Source organism: Ambystoma mexicanum, chromosome 9, assembly GCF_040938575.1.
Source record: "Ambystoma mexicanum isolate Mex_15411 chromosome 9, UKY_AmexF1_1, whole genome shotgun sequence".
Taxonomy (NCBI): domain Eukaryota; kingdom Metazoa; phylum Chordata; class Amphibia; order Caudata; family Ambystomatidae; genus Ambystoma; species Ambystoma mexicanum.
The window spans coordinates 1,319,243,125-1,319,259,855 of NC_090931.1; positions in this window are offsets into that span (position 1 = coordinate 1,319,243,125).

The window sequence follows — 16,731 nt, forward strand, 5'->3', positions numbered from 1 at the left end:
GAGTCCGCCTCCAAGACTTGGGTGGGTCAGTGATCACATGTCTCTTCTGCTGGGAGCTCTTTGTGTACAGTCAACAGTCAACATCAGTATATTCTATTCAAGTGCAAGAGCCTATTGTGTGGTCTCCAGGAGGCTGCCAGCCAGTCTGCCTTCTATCAATCAAGAGGTCATGTGAGATTCTGACTCCTGGTGTGAATCTCTGGAGGTGAGAGGTTTCCCAGCCTTTGGCCTGTTAATTAAATCAGATTGGGCCTCATTACGACCCTGGCGGAGTGGGTTTACGCCAGCGTTATTCGCGGCGGACCCGTCCGCCCTACTACGAGTTCCCGTAGCGCCATGGAACGTTTTCCGCCTGGTTTTTCCGGGCGGAGAAATCCATGGCGCTACGGGACCTTGTTGTTAATTACGCCACCGTATTTTACGGTGGCGCAATTAACGCCTTCCCCACTCCCATTATACCCTATGGGGCAAAAATGGGAATGGGGAAGGGTAAAATGGGGAATGGGGATTTACCGCCCCGCCAAGGTCGGCATGGGGCGGAAAATCCGCCAATCTCCATGGCGCTATCGGCAGCTTTCCGCCGTGCTCCGCGGTGCATTTAGCACCGCGATTTCCGCCAGGGTCGTAATGAGGCCCATTGTCTTCTGGGAACAGCATGTGGTTAAGATTTTAATTAACTCCCAGCCTTTGATGTAAAGGCCTCTCCTGCAACTCCTGACATGCAGTTTCCCTGTCAGAGTTTAGACCGCTAGCGCCACCCTCAGTCAAAAGCGGGTACTGCATGCATTTTTTTGGATCAGTCTTGAATTCAAGCATTTCAAACAAGAGATATTACATGGAAGTATATTGTCCAGGTTCAACAAATGGCATTGGTGTAGTTCTGCAGTAAAATAATTTTGTGCCCATAAATTAGCCATGTTTTACCTGAAGAAAACGAATTCCCAACAGTTATGGGTTGCTTTTGGCAATCAGCATTGCCCCTTTTACAATGGTTTTAGGCTCTGTGCCCTTCTGTGCTCACAACATAGGCAAAAATGGGTGGCACCTTGGGTGACCATCTTGGTGTGCGCACAAACTGCGTGGTTCTCCTGGATTCTGGCGCACATGTGGGCTTTTTGGCCATCTTGGATATTCTAAGCCCACAGCACCAAATGTTGCAGCATGATAGCTCAAACGTGGGTCAGGACACCCAACAAAGCCCCCCCACCCGACTGCACTTTAAATCTGAGTCGATGGGGAGTCGGGTGCAAAGAGTGTTTTGACCCATGTACTGGTATGTCCGCATAATCTTCTCCCAATTCTGCAAATGGCACAGTTCAGCATCTTTTCCTCCATCCGGTACTGATCGATCGGTTCTCCTCGCCGGTCCTGATGGGAATATTGGGCGGTACTCCGGGCCCCTTGCGTCTCTGCTCCCGGTCTCCGGATCGTCCTCCTTGGCCAGTCTCCAGGTTTTCTTTCTCCTAGGACGACAAAGGAAGAGCAGCAATACCTATTCATGGACATTTCTCCCCCACCATTGATATAGTGGGGTGGCATATATATTTTAGAACTCAACAGATATGAACATGCACATTTTTTTAAATTAAGCGACAGGAACACATAAACTTGAGAAACACAGAATTTGTTATATGTAGGATATTTTAGGGTTGGAATTGAATTACTCTGGAGCGGTACCCTCTGGGATTGCAGAGGACTCCTCCAGTTGCTGCAAAGTGTGCCTGGGATGGCAACACTTCAACTGGTTTATGTGGACCCACTTGTCTTCCCCCTCTGCCAAACTGCCTTTGGGGATGCAGATCTTGTAGGCCACAGGGGAGATCTTGTCTATAATCTCAAACGGTCCCTTCCATGTAGGCAAAAATTTTCGCTGTTTGACCTGGTTCCTTTGGAAATTGTATAAATAGACCCGGTCCCCCACCTGATATTCCTTCCTGGAAGTTTTCAGGTCATAGTGGGTCTTGATACTCTCAGCTGATCTTTCTAGATTCCGCTGAGCATAGGCAAAAGCATGTTGAAGGTGTTTCCTTAAATTCTCCACATACTCATGAGTTGTGGAGGCATTTATCAACGTTTGCTCTTGGGTCCTGTAGAGCAAATGCTGAGGAAGCAACATCTTGCGTCCAGTCATCAACTCAAATGGTGACATTTTGGTTGCAGATGAAGGGGTAGATCTGATGGCCATTAGAACTAGAGGTAATCGGATATCCCAACTTGGCCCAGCATCTGCCACAAACTTCTTTAATATGCTCACAATGGTTCGGTTATATCTCTCTATTGCCCCAGAAGAATCTGGCCGGTAAGCAATATGTAACTTCCTTTTGACCCCCAGTATCTACCACATCTTTTTCATTACTTCACTGGTGAAGTGGCTACCGCTGTCTGACTCAATCCTTTGAGGTAGACCAAAACGGGAAAAGATGTGGTTAATCATCAGGGCAGCTGCTGTTTCTGCCTTGCAGTTTGGGGCTGGGAGACATTCCACCCACTTGGTAAACAAGCATGTAACGGTCAACATGTACGTGTTTCCTCTGGACGAGCGGATTATAGGGCCTACAAAGTCGATTTGCAAATCTGACCATGGCAGTGTCATCCCCCTCTTTTGGAGGGGTGCACGGTGCATGAGGGATGATGACTGTAATTGTGCACACACAAGACACCCCTTCAAGTATTGGTCGAGGTCCTGCCCCATGTGTGGCCAGTATGCAACCTCTCTTAAGATTTCCAGTGTTGTGTGAAACCCCCTATTACCGGCGGTGGCCGCATCATGGGCGTGACTTAACATCAGGCTTCGGAATGAGGTAGGAACCACCCACTGATCATGGCCAGCTTGGGGTTTCCTTACCAACAAACCGTCTTGGATTCGGAACATTTTTGGACATTTCATCAACACTCTTAGGTCCTCTTTCCCAATGTAATCGGTATCCGTCAGGGGAAAGTTCTCAGGGTCCTCAAGGTGTTGGTAAAACTTACCAATAATTGGATCCCCCTTCTGAGCTGTAATCAAATCAGCATCAGGGGTCTCCTTGCTCCATTGGGCAGTTGAAAGATCATTGTGAGCATTTGTCTGGGACCTAGTGATAGCAGTGACCTGGATTTCCCCCAACAGGGACTCTATTTCGATTAGATCCCCTTGGATGGCCCCGGTTTTGGCCAGCTGATCAGCTAAGTCATTTCCAGTTTTGTCTGGTCCCTCTACTTTGGAATGACCCTTGATCTTTTTCCAGTAGATGGTCATCCCATTCGATGTGACCAGATCATCAATGTTTTGGATTAACTTCCCATGTTTCAGGGGTTTGTTATTAGCACATAACATGCCTCTGGTTTTCCAATTAACCAGGTGCTCCACGAACGCGTTCCGTACATAATCCGAATCGGTGATTATGACCAGTTCGTGGAGTTGATGCTGGACAGCAGTGAGGATGGCCTGATGCACAGCCATCAATTCTGCCACCTGACTACTTCGGGGACCAATTTTGTATCCAGCGGAGGGTTCTGGAAACTCATTCACCCATGCATTCCCTACGCCGGCCACCAGTTCTTTCTCCCCGTTGTTGTCAACATGGTAAGAGCATCCATCCACATAGACAGTGGGCATTCCCTCACACGTGTCCTCTTCAAAGACTTTGTGTGGGGAATTAAGGTATGCCTCCATGTTGTCCTTGATTTTTAGACTTTCGTCACGAGACAGTTTTCTCTGGCACAATCATGCAAGTCAGCCAGACCTTGCGCGAGGGGACTCTTCTTGTTTTGGCCATATCTGACCTCCACAGGAAAGCCTTGCATTGACAGAATCCAGGAAGTAATTTGGGAATTACTCACATTTCCGGCCCGGATTCTGTCACTTTGGAGATATTGCAGAGGCTGGTGTGGAGTCTCCACTATGATGTGTTCCCCATGGATAAACGGGCGGTAATTCTTCAATGCCCACACCGTTGCCAGGAGTGCCTTCTAACAATCGTTGAATTTTTCCTCCACAGAGGATAACGTTTTGCTCGCATAGGAGATTACTTTATTGACCTCGTCATGCTTTTGGTATAATACTGCCGTCAAGCACGTATTAGAGAACCCTGTCTCCAGGAAGAACTCCTTGTTTCTGACAGGGTAAGCTAGGCAAGGCGCTTGTGAGAGGCTTCTTTTGAGTTGTCTTACCGCCTCGGCTGGTTCTGGACCCCATTCCCACTTGACCCCCCCTTCAGGAGATGAATCAGGGGTCTGGTGATCCCTGCGTAGCCCTCAATGAACTTTCTGCTGTAATTAGTCAGTCCAAGGAGGCTCCTTAGTTCCCGCAGAGTTGTGGGGTCTTTCAGTTTCTGAAGTGCTTCCACTTTTTTTTCCTGGGGACAGAGACCCTGAAGAGTAATCTCATGCCCCAAGAAATTAACATGGGTTCTACACCACTGTGCTTTCTGAAAGGAAAGTTTTGCTCCGGCGGCCCTCAACTGGGTCAGAACATAACGGATCTCTGCTATGTGTTCCTCCACAGATGAACTTTTGATGAGGACATCATCTACATAAGCCAGGTTACCCCTTGCACCCAGGTCGGGCATGGCCTTGTGTAGGAAAATGTTGAATTCATTGCCGGAGTTGAGGTATCCGAAGGGAGTCCGGGTCCATGTGTACTGCTGGCCCCCAAAGGTAAAAGCCAGCTTGTATTGGTCCTCCCTACTGACAGGCACAGTCCAGTATCCATTGGTCAGGTCTATCGCTGTGAATACCTGTGACCCCTGGATCTGGGCCAGCCCTTGGTCAATGTAGGGCAGAGGCCATCGGGAATTATGGACCCGTTTGTTGAGCTCCCTGAGGTTGGCGCAGAGTCTCCACTGGCCGTTTGGCTTCAATATTCCCAGCACCAGATTATTGAAAGTGCTGTGGACTGGACGGATTATTCCCCGGGACTCAAGGTTCTTAATTATTTCAGTAAGGGACTCCATGGATGCGAGAGGCAAACGATATTGCTTCACAAACACTGGAGTCATTCCAGGGTCCGTGGGAATTGTGGTGGTGTGGATGTCAGTGCGGCCACAGTCATATGAGTCTACCGCAAAGAGATCTTGGACATCCAAGAAAACTTGTTTCAACTTTTGCTTTTGTTCCAGAGTCAAACAGGCATCAGATAGGTTGACTCTCTCTTCCACCATCTGCCTGAAGCCTGGAAAGACTTCTGGTTTGGCTATCTCAGCGGCCTCCTCCAGCAGGGTGGAGAAGTCCCTGGTCAGAGTGCTGATTTGGACTGGAGGCTTCAGGTGGGAAAGGCAGCCCTCATGGACCTGGAAAATCACCTCATCCCTCCTGAAGTCACAAGTCACATCTTCCTTACCGTAAGGGCAAGAAGTGTACACCAGGAAGTTCCCCCCATGCCGGGTGAAGATCCTGTCTGGTGTTGTTTTGTCATCACTGTCACTGTCAAAACAGTCCTTGGGGATTGGTCCTAACAATTCATTTCCTAGATCAATGGAGAAATGTCGGTCATCAACCGCCATTCCAATAATGGTGCCTGCGGCTAGAGTAATACTCTTTAAGTCGCTGTTATCCACCTCTATTGGAATGGTGTCATGTTCTATGTTGACTAATGGTGTTGGGTTTACCCCCAACCTTTGCTGTTGGAGAGAAGCATTTAGATGTATATAAGCATCAGGGTTTTGCAATTTTTGTCCTCTTTTAACTTTCACTTCCAGGGAGAATTGTCGGGTCCTTTCTGGGATGGTGAATTCCTCTTTGATCTGAATTTCAACTGCATAAGGTAGCAATTGAGCTGACCTAAATGCTTTTTCTGGATCATCAAAGCCCATGGGATTATCCGCTAATCGGGACCAAGCTTTGAAGTTTATTAGGTCCAAACTAATGGCAAAGCGATTGAGAATGTCACTGCCTAAGTAAAAGGCGGCAGTGATGTCTCGCACGACCCAACAATTATGGACTATACTCTTGTTGCGGATGGAGATTTTGAGCATACACCAGCTTGGCAGGAGATGTTTGGAATTAGGTGCTTCCAGGTCCATTTCCCATTTGTCTATCAGTTTGAATGTGGGAATGGCTGGATCTTTTGGGAGTTGGCGGAACATGGCTTCGCTGATGAAGCTCTTACCGTTGTTCACGCACACTCGAGCGAGAACAGAGTCCTTCCCATCATTTAACTGAACAGGGATGAACAACTGCTCTCCAATTTGCTGAATATCAGCCAGGCTTTGAGCTGATTTCACATCTTTCTGGACGATAGGAGTGGGAGTTTCTGATTGTGGATTAGTAAAGAATTTCAGGGTGTTTCCTTCCAGTGTGGAATACCACCTTAAACTGGAAGAAGGTTGATTTTCAGAAATAGAGAGGAACCCCCATCACCAGTCTGTTGTCCTACTGCTATTACTGTCACGTCTGAAATTTGGTTGTTCTGGAAGTGAAATTCTACTTGGTCAGATTTTTGTTCAACCATGTGGCACGTGCCGTTTAAACTAACATGGTTGACACTCTGCTTTAATTTTTTTGGTCGGCTAGTCTGGGTCCAGAGGACCTTGTTTACACAATCTATTAGGGGTGACAACCTTCTCAGGAGGTCATTCCCTAGTAAACAAGGGGTGCCCTCTCGAGTCACTACTATGACCGGGTGTTTCACCTTGTGTCGCCCAATTTTGATGTCTAAATCTGCAGTCCCCTCAACAGGAATTTCCTTCCCGTCAAAGTTCTGCAGTTGTCCAGGAAGAGAGGTGAGAGGAATACGGTAATTCTCCCCTCTTCCTGCATTTAGTTCCTCAAAGGCCCTTTTGGACAGAAGGGTGGCTTGGGATCCAGTGTCCACCAGTGCCAAAATTGTACCCTGCCCCTGTACTTGTACCGGGGCATAGTATCTTCCCTCCTTCTCCTCAAGGGGGCACAGATAATGCACATTTTTGGACAACTGGTGGGCTAACTTTCTGGTTTTGGACATTGCTAGAGAAGAGATTTGGGCAGAATTCTGTGGAGAGCCTTGGGAATCTGAAAGAAAAAGTTGGCAACTGGAGATCAGAGCCATTGTGGGTTTCCCTGGTTCCGGTTCTGGGCCGCCCCCCCCTTTTTGGAGGCAGTCACCAGGATGGGTTTGAACCAGGGGATTTCGGTATTGTGGGTTCTGGGATGAGATGATGGGCGGCGGTAGCTCAGTCTCCATATCTCCCCAGTCTAAATTGACATCCCTTGTGACCCATTTTTCCTTGGGAGGAGTTCCCCCATCTCTGAAGGAGAAGATCCTTTTCCCAGGATCTTCTGAGGATCCCTCTCCCTCAAATTGGAAGACCTGTACCTCCTCCACAAAGTGGGTCTGTTTGGGTCCTTTGTTTCTCCTACCCCCCCCCTCTGCTCCTTGGGAGGTGGGCTTTCAGGGGCAGGAGATTTTGTTTCCGGTTCCTGGTTTTCCAGGGGCTGTTTACAAGTTGGGAAGGAAGCTTCCTCCAAGGCATTACACCCCCCTTCCCCTTGTGCCTCCTCCCTGGGAACCGGTGTGTTATCGGGGTGCTGCCCCCGTCATTGTTCTGGAGCACCAGGTCCAGAGTTTGGGGCATTCTGCGGTGGCATGCTCATCTGAGGGTTCTGTTGAGCCCTCAGTATGTGACCCAGATCACGTGCCATATTTTGGACCTGGCGCTCAAGTTGTGAAACCCCCTCAGGCTGATACGGGGCTCTATTTTCTCCCCTGGGCTGATCCCGGGAAGGGTAGCTATCCCTTCTCTGGTAGTACCCCTGGTTGGGAAGATTTGGGTACCCCTCCACCCTTGGCCTCCCCTCTCCCGGATTAGGTTGTCTGGGCTCAGGGAATTGGGGAAAGAAGGATGGATGATTCTGGGGCTGGAAATTGGGCGGATGCCTGGGGAAAAAGTTCTGCCCAGGATTTGGAGAATTTCTGCCCTCCTGGGGGAAGTTAGGAGGGAAGTTCCCCGGGTCAGGTGCTTGGCTGGACCCCCCCCCTTGGGCTGGAGGAGTCCACACATAACCCAGGATTGGTCGCTTTCCCTTGTAGCGGGGACTTACATAATCAGGGGAGCGAGGGACCCCATTTGTGGGACTACCTCCTCGACTCCCTGTCTGTGACTGGCCCGAGGGCCTTCTGGGCTGTGAATTATTTGGTGCAGGCAGGTTTTTAGGCCCCCCATCTCCAAATCTAAAACAGGGGCAACCTTTACCTCTGCCACCTTGGCAGCAGCAGGGGTGCTGTTGGTTGGGGGTTTTTCGGCGCGTTATTTTTATTTTCGATAGGCTTCTGCACCTCATAGATCCGGGTAGCCTGTTCAATGACCCAGTCTAAAGATCTTTTCTCGTGAAAATCTCTCACAAGCTGGGTCATGATGTATTTGGGAAAGGCATGGAAAAAAGTATTGATAAATTCTCTGCTGTCTGTGCGCACCCTTCTGGTGGTCTGCGCAAAAGAACGCTTTAATTCTTGCACAAACTCTTGTGGGGCCTGATGCTCCCCACACTACAAATTGTAGGCTGCCTTGCGAGCCTCTTGGGGATTTCTGTGAACAGAAAAATGTTTTAATATGGCCGCCCTATAGGTGGACCACCTTGAATGATTTTGGTCATCCAGCCCCGCAAAGAAACTGGAGTACTCTGGGGAGAATGTCCACTTTACATATTGGATACAGCTTTGGCTGTCCTTCAAATGAAAAGTCTCCATCATTTGCTCATAGAGCTCTAAGTGTTCCCAAACAGAGTACTTGGCGTTCTTATGATAAGGCGTGATGACACTCCTGATTGCCTTAATCTGTTTCAATGGGTCCTTAAGCAAGGCCCTTTTTGCCTTATTGGCCTTTTTGGTTCGGGTAACCCTGGTCCATTCATCCTCTGACTCAGAGGCACTGCTCCCAGAGGTTCCTGTCTGATCTTCCAGGTTTTCCCGGATTCTGCGAGCCTGGGAATGGCTGGCAGAATGTGGGGACCTGGTCTCCTGTGTCCTGCGCCGTTCAGAGGAGTCTTCAGATTCCTCCTTGCTGCCAGGATTTGATGGGTACCCCCCCCACTGACCTAACTGGGCAGAAGTTTTCAGGATGCCCTTAATGGGCCTATTCTCCTGGGGTTCCCCACTAAATTGCACTGTGCTTGGGTGCCCATACCCGGATGCCCGCCCATCCATTCCTGGGAGGTACTGACCTATGAGCCCCATGCTTCTGGCTGGATAGTAATCTGCCATCCCTGTGGCCCGGTGCTCATGTGCGCCAGGGGACATGGGGGTGGCAGAGTCCAGGGACTGAGAGAGATAAAGGCCTCTGGTACTAGGGCTCCTGAGGTTATGCTCAGGAGTTTCCCTTTCCCAGCGAACCTGGTCTCTATCCGCCCCTGCTCCCTGTTGCAATGCAAGAGCCTGCGCTTTCAGTTCCTCAGTTAAGGCCTTACTAGACTCTATCAGTCGCTCCTGCACCGCTACATGTTGTTGGAGCCTATCATTGTGCTGACAGAGAGCCTCATTTTCTCTCTGTGCCTCCTGATTGGTCCTGGAGTACTGGGCCAGTCTCTGCTGTAGGAGGGTTACCTCCTGAGCTGTGTCCCTATTGGCCTGCTCCTTTCTTGCCAGAGCATCCTCCACCCTCCTGGTGTTCTCTAACAAGTTCTGGTGTTCTTTTTGGAGGTCACCCAGTCCCTGGAGGGCCAGGTGATTTTCTTCCATTTTCCTTTTTAAGTGGCAGACTTCCTGGCCTAAGGTATCCCTTTCCTGACTAAGAGCCTGCATCTGTGCCGCCGGGTCGTCCCTTTGCCTTTGGAAGGCACCAGTTTTCTGGCGCTCCTGGTCAAACTCTGCCTGGGTATCCAGGTCTTTCAAAATCAGTTAATTGCTCTCTGCCTTCTCCCTATCTAGGTGGCTTTGCAGGGTGACTACCTGCTCAGCACATGCCCTATTGAATTCTAACTGTTGCTCCAGCTTTTTCTGGCTCTGCAGTACAGAGTCCAAACCTTCTTGGTACTCCTTCTGCAAGGCCAGAAATCTGGTATCCTGGTCCGCCTTTTCCTGTTGCAGCACCTCCATATCCTCCTTTATTTTAGTTATGTACCGTCTGCTGTCATTTTCTGACTCCTGGCTCCTGAGCAGCCTCTGCTCAGAAGAGTCTAGATCAGATTGGGCCTTCTGTAATGCCAGCAGTTGCCTACTCGCCAGATCTTAGCCTTCAGCACATTTGTCCTGCATGGCTCCCATATGTAAATATAAATATGTCGCTACCCTGGCAATCTTGTTGTGCTCATCCTTGGCCTTAGGGGCCATGTATAGTTCGCTCAGTGCCACATGTAGGGGACCCTGATCTCCCCATCTATCTGACCCTGTTTCAGTGACCTGTTGCGCGATTGCCTGCAACCAGACCGTTTGGTCCTGATGAGTCCACTCACCTCTCACAAATAGCTTATGTAAGAAGTGCTCTCTGGCTATTTTGATGTCTACCAGTGTCATCATTCTGGAATTTGAGTTCCTTCCTGACTTACAAGTTTGTATTTTATTTTTGCAAAACAGACCGTTTCCTTAGAGCTTTCCTTTGAGGAGTGCTTTACAGCGTAACACAGCGTGGTGATCCGACCGGATGTATGTCTCCTGTCAGTTAGCACACTGTATTAATCTGCACAAGTGATAAATCTAACCCAGATGTCCGGCTCGAGCCCCCACTTTGTAAGAGGATTCAATCCAGCACTACAGCTAAGTCAATGCCTAGTCTGGGATACTGAATGGAAACCCTTATTGATATATCTTTATGTCCAGTTCATGAGTTCTGGATGACTACCCCTATATAACACCCCTCTCTTGGAACCCCCCTGAACCCACTGAGCCAAGAAGTAGTTCTGTTTTGCAATTTTAAACGGTTTATTTGAGAATGTAAACAATATATATATATATCACACTTTATAATAAATTAATAATTAATATCACACTTCAGAACATGAGCAGTTAACAACAATGGGTAATGTTCTACTAATAAACTGATGTGATTACCCAGGAGTAGTGTAAAAGATGAGGTAGCACGCTTGGGAATAGGAACAGAAGAATAAGGTGGTAGAGAATGCTTTATCTAGTTTCAGATGGATGCAATGTTGAATGAAAATGCAATACAGAAAATACTCAATATGATTTCAACAAAACAATGTAATCACTTTTCTCTGGCAATCCACCCCCCCCCCTTATGCAATGTAAGGAAATGAAGAGGAGAGCACACAGTTCTTAGAAATGCAATCAAATAGAATTCAGTTCAATTCCCCCTCAGCAGCTTATAAAACAATAGGAGTTTTGAAACACAGGCAAAATGCTTTGAATATGGTGACAATGCAGTGAGAAATATGCTGAAAATGCTTTTAATTCCCTTCAGGAGGTTCAGAGTGAGTGGTATCTAGTTAATATGAGTTCAGGCTCACTCTAGCAATGATTCAGGGATGGTTCTTAAGAAGCAAACGAAATTTTAGCAGTTCAGGCAAAAGCTGCTGATTTTTTCAGTAAAGAAATCAGGCCAAATCGCAAATCGCGGCAAAATTCGCGAATGCGTGAATCGTGATTGCAGAAAAAAGTATAAGGAGTAGGAAGTCGGTTCTAGGCTTGTTGGAAAGGTAAGATTCTAAGCTTTCAGAGGAAAGTTAAACCAAGTTCCTAGCCCAAACGGTTACGGAGTTATAAACGATTTTGTGAAGGTTGTTTTTCGGATTTGAAATTTTAAAAGTTCAAAGCGACAGGTTACAGCTTGCAGCTAGAAAATGACAGGTGACAGCTTTGCAAAATAACAAGTGACAACTTCTAGGAGGCAGTTCTGGTTAGATTAAAATAGTTTGGATTAGATTATTTTAACTAAGAGATTGGTTCTGCACAGTTCTGCTAGGTACTCACAATATATTTTTGAAATAGGCCTCCCCACGGATCTTGTCAGGTTTTGGACTGGACTCCGGTTCTGGTCTCGGCACTTCACAGTGATCTGGGTCAGCTCTCTGGTTCTGCGAACAGCGGTCTGGGTCAGCTCTGCTCTGCTGGTCTAGCCTCTCTGGATTCTGGATACTGCTCTGCTTTCTGGGTACTGCTACAGGTTCTGGAGATTGATGGATTTGAAGTCTGGATCTATGGATGTGAAGTCGTCGGTCAGCATGCTCCGCAGCAAATGGACTTGAATCCCTCTACCTGTCCCGGCAGTCTCTTTTTATGTGTTTTGAAAGTGGGTGTGTGCCTGGGCCTAGCTAAGCCTCCCCCTTTCTACTTGTCATTGGCCCAATTCTCCCCTCTCCCATGATTGGGGGAAGGAAATGTGAGTCAGAGTGATGCTGTAGGTTTTATGGGTCAGAGGATCCTCCCCTGGTCAGTTTGCCCACAAATCTATATTTGACCTAAAGACATATTTCATAGATACACAGTGGTTTGAAATTACATGCACCCATCACGTATCACATGAGGTATACTTTGTTCAAACTCTGATGTTTCTAGGAGCTTGCATTCAGAAACTGCAACATTTTGCGTTTTTTAACTGGTTTTGCAATATTGGTTTTTCATTAAAAATTATACACATATACACGGCCTGTCCATACATACTCCAGTAAATTCCCATGTCTCTAGCTTAAACACAGAGTCTGTAGTATCCATAAATAGCGGGGTTTTGCCCCAGAACATCACACAAATTGGAGTTTGGGCTTGAATCGAAGGTAAATATTTTAAATTAAGGCTCTCAAAATTATACATTCCTGTCATTTGATTACAAAGAGTTATCAGTGTTTCTGTAAAATATATATTTTGCTTTCAATTCAGTTCTCAGAGTGTTGGAGTCCGCCTCCAAGACTTGGATGGGTCAGTGATCACATGTGTCTTCTGCTGGGAGCTCTTTGTGTACAGTCAACAGTCAACATCAGCATATTCTATTCAAGTGCAAGAGCCTATTGTGTGGTCTCCAGGAGGCTGCCAGCCAGTCTGCCTTCTATCAATCAAGAGGTCATGTGAGATTCTGACTCCTGGTGTGAATCTCTGGAGGTGAGAGGTTTCCCAGCCTTTGGCCTGTTAATTAAATCAGATTGTCTTCTGGGAACAGCATGTGGTTAAGATTTTAATTAACTCCCAGCCTTTGATGTAAAGGCCTCTCCTGCAACTCCTGACATGCAGTTTCCCTGTCAGAGTTTAGACCGCTAGCGCCGCCCTCAGTCAAAAGCGGGTACTGCATGCATTTATTTGGATAAGTCTTGAATTCAAGCATTTCAAACAAGAGATATTACATGGAAGTATATTGTCCAGGTTCAACAAATGGCATTGGTGTAGTTCTGCAGTAAAATAATTTTGTGCCCATAAATTAGCCATGTTTGATCTGAAAAAAACGAATTCCCAACAGTTATGGGTTGCTTTTGGCAATCAGCATTGCCCCTTTTACAATGGTTTTAGGCTCTGTGCCCTTCTGTGCTCACAACATAGGCAAAAATGGGTGGCACCTTGGGTGACCATCTTGGTGTGCGCACAAACTGCGTGGTTCTCCTGGATTCTGGCGCACATGTGGGCTTTTTGGCCATCTTGGATTTTCTAAGCCCACAGCACCAAATGTTGCAGCATGATAGCTCAAACGTGGGTCAGGACACCCAACAGTGCTGGGGACGTCAGCATCAGCTGCATCTCCCTGATCCTGTTGGGTGGGAGGCATAGCTCTCCCTGCCCAGACCAGGACACCTCAGACACCTCTGACACCTCGCCCACCTTGGCCACCTCTGCCACCTTGCCCACTTTGGCCACCTCTGCCACCTTGCTCACCTCCGCCACCTTGGTCAACTCGCCCACCTTTGCCTCCCTTCCCACTTGTTGCCCTCCCATTCAAGGCACTGATGGATTAGCGCAATGGGAGGTTCAGCTATCATTTGTCCTGGGCAATTTCAGTGATGGGACAGCGTACATGATGTAAAACGTACCATTGTGCTCCAGCTAGGCTCAATGTAACCCCTGGGGAAAAAATAACGGGTCGCGTAATGCACAGGCACCCCAAAAACAAAAATGTTCGTGTACACGACCCCTCGGTAGCCCACATGTGAAGTAAAATATTGCACAGTACGCTGTGGCACCCAGCAACACAAAATATGAGTATGCGAGGAACACATAGGGTACTAAGACCTCGAAAATGGGGGTACGCGACACACAGGGGAAACCACAGTATGAAAAATGCTTACACGACCCATCGTTTGCCTCATAGAAAAAAATATATATTACACGCGCTTGTGCACGGAGGCTACGCCCCCGCCAAAACAATAAGTATGCACTGTCACAGTAGTGAACAATTTGCGTGGGACCCCAAAATACTCCGAATTCAACCCGTCTGTCGGCTACGAATGACACGTACATTGCAATGGTGTCCTACGCACACCTTTAACCCGATGCTGAAATCCAATGCCCAATGTACAGCGCGTGTCACATAACATTTGCGCGTAGATACTTTTCTCTAAATCCACGCTAATGCGCTGGTTCCACACGTGCAGAGTAACTGTTTCCGGCTGGCCACGTGAGTAACAAAGAAGACCCACGCTTCTGCCAACCAGCCAATTTACCTGCCTCCAAGTGCCCTGAGCTGCTTCCTACAAGGCCATCTGCTGCTGCCTGCCCACTCTGTGTGCCTACTGCCCACGTGCCCTGCAATTTGGTGCCTGCTGCACAGCCATTGCCAGTGCTCCTGTCACTGTGACCACATCTGCTGATCCAGGAGACTCCTGACGTGTCATACCACCGCTCCACAGCCTAGCCCCAGGACCACCTTGCCCACCAACAACTGCCTCTGGGGTTGCCATGTCTGACCCAACATCATCTGAGGCAAGTGGCAACCCCCCGACAGTGAGGCAGAGGGCTGCCAGCTTCTCAGCCAGGGAAGTTGGCATCCTGGTGGAGCAAGTCCTGGGGCATTATGATGCCCTCTTCCACAGACTATCGCAAGTCGGCAAGGAAGGACGGAGGAAGGGAGGACATTGTGGGCGCCATCAACGTAGAGGGGGTGGCACCCCGCGACTACATACATGTCCACAACTGCTGGGAGAACTTCAAGGCCAGGACCCACAACAAGCCGCAGCGCTTCCTCAAGGCTGGTGAGAACCAAGGGAGGTGCATAGGCCGGTTGACCACCGACAACTATCCGGTCCTGGAATGGTGCTACCCAGCGATGTACACCCAGGTCATGGAATTGGAGCTCTGTCTGGAGTCAACTGGTAAGTGTCCATGTGTTCCTGTCCACCATGGTGTATGTGCATGTTGATGTAAGGTTGAAGTGTGCACCTTGGCCTCATGTCTGGCATGCCTCTTGTACAGATGTCTGTGTACATGTCCCAGACAGTGCATCATGTGAGTCCATTCAAACATGTGTGACAGCAATGGTGTTTGGGTTGCAATGTGTGATGCGCACAAGCATGTAGCGACCTGCACATGTTTTCATACATGTGTCTGTACTGGGGCATGTGAGTGGTGTGACACATGTGTGCTTTCGGCAAAATCACAGGTATGCATGGTGTACATGTGCATGTGTCAGGGAAGGTAGTGTGTGACTGGCCAACACTCATGGATGTATGACACATGAGCATTTCAATGTGTGATTGACTCATGTTGCCAAGTTGTCCTCAAGTGCACTCTGACGTGATTGCTCCATGGCCTAATGCATGACTGTCAGGTGATGTGTGTGAATGAGATGTGTATGTCACATGATGCATGTGAGGTGGATCCACAATTTTGATGTGATGACAGTACCTTGTACATGGATGTGAATGTCTGTTGCGCATGACGTACATGATTGTGCATGTGTGTGAATGGCACTTCCCGGTGTGTAGTGGACGGTGATGATGGTTTTGACCTTTGACATTGCCACTGATGTACAGTTGCATTGTGCCAAACACACATATGTTCAGTCCACTGATGTTTGTGTTCTTTGTTTCCCCATCCACAGCGGCAATGGAAGAAGAGGGCAGAGAAGGCGCTGTGGAGCCAGGCAGCAGTGATGCCTCCACCAGGCACAGACGCAAGGCCCAGTCATCCTCCTAGGTACTGTCATCTTCCGGGAGCGAGGAGGCTGGTGCCGCGTCAGAGTCAACGGCCGCAGCTACTAATGGTAGGACCAAGAGGGCGAATGTGGTGGAGGACTCCTCAGCAGTGGGGGGGACAGGTGAGCCCGCACAGGGGCAAGACACTGCGGAAGACGGTGGTGAGGCATCCAGGTTGGCAGGGGAGGAGGAGGAGGCCACATCAGCCCAGTTCATGGGCCTGGCGGTGGTGATGACGTAGATGTGACTGCTGCAGTCCAGACACAGGGGCTGGAGGCAGCGCAGATCGCTGTGGAGGTGCCTCTGCTTATTCCTGCCCCTGGGACAGCGACTGCATCAGTATGTACCTGCGGGCATGCCTCAGGCCGGACCCATCCGCAAGTGGTGGATGTTTCCACGCAAACGGAAACACCAATACCTGCGAATGTCGCCATTCGGGACAGGGTGGAACCTGTGCTAGCCGGTGTCATGAGGCATACAGGCACCATCTGTGATGAGGTGCAGGCTTCCAATCAGGGGCTTGCACGTCATCACAATGAAGTCTGGTGTCTCTTGAACTGGCTAGCACATTTCCTGGTCTCGCAATGGGTACGTGGGCTGGCCACTTATGTGACCCCCTTCTCGTCTTCCTCCTCTGTGCGCCAGTTGTCCTCCCTGCTGTATTCTGGCCCAGATACCACCATGGCGCCCTGTGCACCTGTCTCAACCCCGGCGGCCAGTCTGGTGGAGATCACGTCCCTGCCAGAGTCGGGAGTTGAGGTTGAATCAGCACAG